General features: G+C 62.4%; 1 non-coding gene across 1 annotated transcript; it reads right to left on the bottom strand.

Annotated features, from left to right (window-relative positions):
* Positions 1-382: 382 nt before the first annotated feature.
* LOC140474230 (5.8S ribosomal RNA) lies at positions 383-536 on the bottom strand. Its single transcript, XR_011958938.1, has one exon. It is a non-coding gene; the product is annotated as a 5.8S ribosomal RNA (ribosomal RNA).
* Between the last annotated feature and the right edge of the window lie 1964 nt (positions 537-2500).

Genomic DNA, 2500 nt, shown 5'->3' with positions numbered 1-2500 from the left:
AACCGAGAGACGGACCCAATGCGGACGTGCAGAGCTTAGGCAGACCCCCCACTGGAGGCTCAACACTTCGTGGCAGCTCCGTGTCCCAGAGACCAGGAGGGTTGGCACACACACACAGTGTGAACCACCGACAGCCATTCTGGGACCGGTGACAGCCGTGCTGGCCCCACTGCCACGACACAGACGGACGCCAGGCCGCGCTCCCCGGCGGGGGGATGGCGTCGAGCCTGACGAACGGAATGTGCAGGGTGGGGGGGAAAGGCCAAGCGCTCCGACGCCGGAGGGCTCCGGAGTCTGAACTTAGGGGGACAAAGAGGACGGGTCCTCTGCGACACCCCAGCCGCGCTCTCGCCAGCCAAGGCGAGTGCGATTGATTGCCAAACGACCCTCAGACAGGCGTGGCCCCGGGAAGAACCCGGGGCCGCAAAGTGCGTTCAAAGTGTCGATGATCAATGTGTCCTGCAATTCACATTAATTCTCGCAGCTAGCTGCGTTCGTCATCGACGCACGAGCCGAGTGATCCACCGTCAAGAGTTGTCTGAGTTTGTTTTAGGTCTCTCCCTCGCCAGAGGAAAGCGACCCGGACCGCACATACGCTCCCCACCTTGAGCTACAGCCACCTGCACGCCGGCGTGCGGGCGGAGCAGGGTGGCGTGAAGCGATGGGGAGCACCATCCTGGTGCGGCCCGCAGAAACATACGTCTATTGGGGGGAGGAGGACAGGGCGCCCAAGAGGCGATGCGTGCCCCAACGCACCGCAGCGACGGAGGCAGGATCACCGCCACCATGTCGCCCGCCTAGTATCACGAGGCGTGCAGCAGCTTTGCCCTAGGAAAAGCAGAGGCGGGAACGGGCACCGGCCATCGGTTCGGCAGCGTCACTGACGCGTGCACGTGGCGGCGTGTCGGCGAGCGGACTTCCTGCGAGGAGGCGGGGGCGGCACTCGCCCGAGCAGACGCCCGCCCGGCCCAGCCACCGCCGAGGTGGACTGGGAGTCGCGGCAACGGCTCGTCATACTCGTTCCCACACTCACAGCGCAGCTTGCCCGCAAGCCACCGACCACCGATCGACGCCAGGCGCCCCGACCGAGAGCGGGATCGCTCGTTCGCCCTGCTGGCAGTTCGCTGGGGATCACTACTGCACGGAGCTCGGAGACCGACGGGCGGCAACTCGAGAGTCTTTAAACCACCACCCCCATCCCGCAAGTGCAAAGAGGCTGTATACGCACAGACGGGTGAGGGGAATAGGTACCCCGTCGGGTTTGAAGGGAGCGTGACTAGATAGCAACGATGTAAACCCAGCCGATTTGGGAGCGAAAGACCGGCGCCTGCATCACCGGCTTCGTTTCCCGTGGCTGGAGAGTACACCGAAACCCTCCGTCTGTCGCGAGCTCCCGACGACGCGGTGCCGCCAAGCAGCAGGGCCGGACCTGGTGTGGCTCCCCTCGTCGATCACAGACCGGTCGGCACTACTGACGAGACGGTGGAACGGGCTTCGCCCCTTGTGACGAAGGGTGATGCGAACCCGCCCGCCCGCGTGCGTTCGGGGTGGACTCGGCAAACGGAGATTTGAAATCGGAAAGTGTCCTCCTGCCCCGCGCAGGTAGGCGCCCAACAGTTGTGGGGGGTTTGGCGGTGACCACGGCTGCAGGGCCTGCTACCCCGACGAGCTCTCCTGCTGGCCCCGAAACCACCCTCGCGAGACAAGTTGAAACGGAAACGGGCGTACCCCCAAGCCGACGATCCTTTCTTATTTGTTACTTTTTTTTTCACTTGCTCGAGTTGTGGGGATTTGGCGGTGACCACGGCTGCAGGGCCTGCTACCCCGACGAGCTCTCCTGCTGGCCCCGAAACCACCCTCGCGAGACAAGTTGAAACGGAAACGGGCGTACCCCCAAGCCGACAGAGATCCTTTCTTATTTGTTACTTTTTTTTTTCACTTGCTCGAGTTGTGGGGGTTTGGCGGTGACCACGGCTGCAGGGCCTGCTACCCCGACGAGCTCTCCTGCTGGCCCCGAAACCACCCTCGCGAGACAAGTTGAAACGGAAACGGGCGTACCCCCAAGCCGACGATCCTTTCTTATTTGTTACTTTTTTTTTCACTTGCTCGAGTTGTGGGGGTTTGGCGGTGACCACGGCTGCAGGGCCTGCTACCCCGACGAGCTCTCCTGCTGGCCCCGAAACCACCCTCGCGAGACAAGTTGAAACGGAAACGGGCGTACCCCCAAGCCGACGATCCTTTCTTATTTGTTACTTTTTTTTTTCACTTGCTCGAGTTGTGGGGGTTTGGCGGTGACCACGGCTGCAGGGCCTGCTACCCCGACGAGCTCTCCTGCTGGCCCCGAAACCACCCTCGCGAGACAAGTTGAAACGGAAACGGGCGTACCCCCAAGCCGACAGAGATGCTTTCGCTCCTGTTACTTTTTTTTTCACTTGCTCGAGTTGTGGGGGTTTGGCGGTGACCACGGCTGCAGGGCCTGCTACCCCGACGAGCTCTCCTG

This window comes from Chiloscyllium punctatum, unplaced genomic scaffold (assembly GCF_047496795.1).
Source record: "Chiloscyllium punctatum isolate Juve2018m unplaced genomic scaffold, sChiPun1.3 scaffold_889, whole genome shotgun sequence".
NCBI classification, from domain to species: domain Eukaryota; kingdom Metazoa; phylum Chordata; class Chondrichthyes; order Orectolobiformes; family Hemiscylliidae; genus Chiloscyllium; species Chiloscyllium punctatum.
This window is presented reverse-complemented; position numbering and strand designations above follow the sequence as displayed.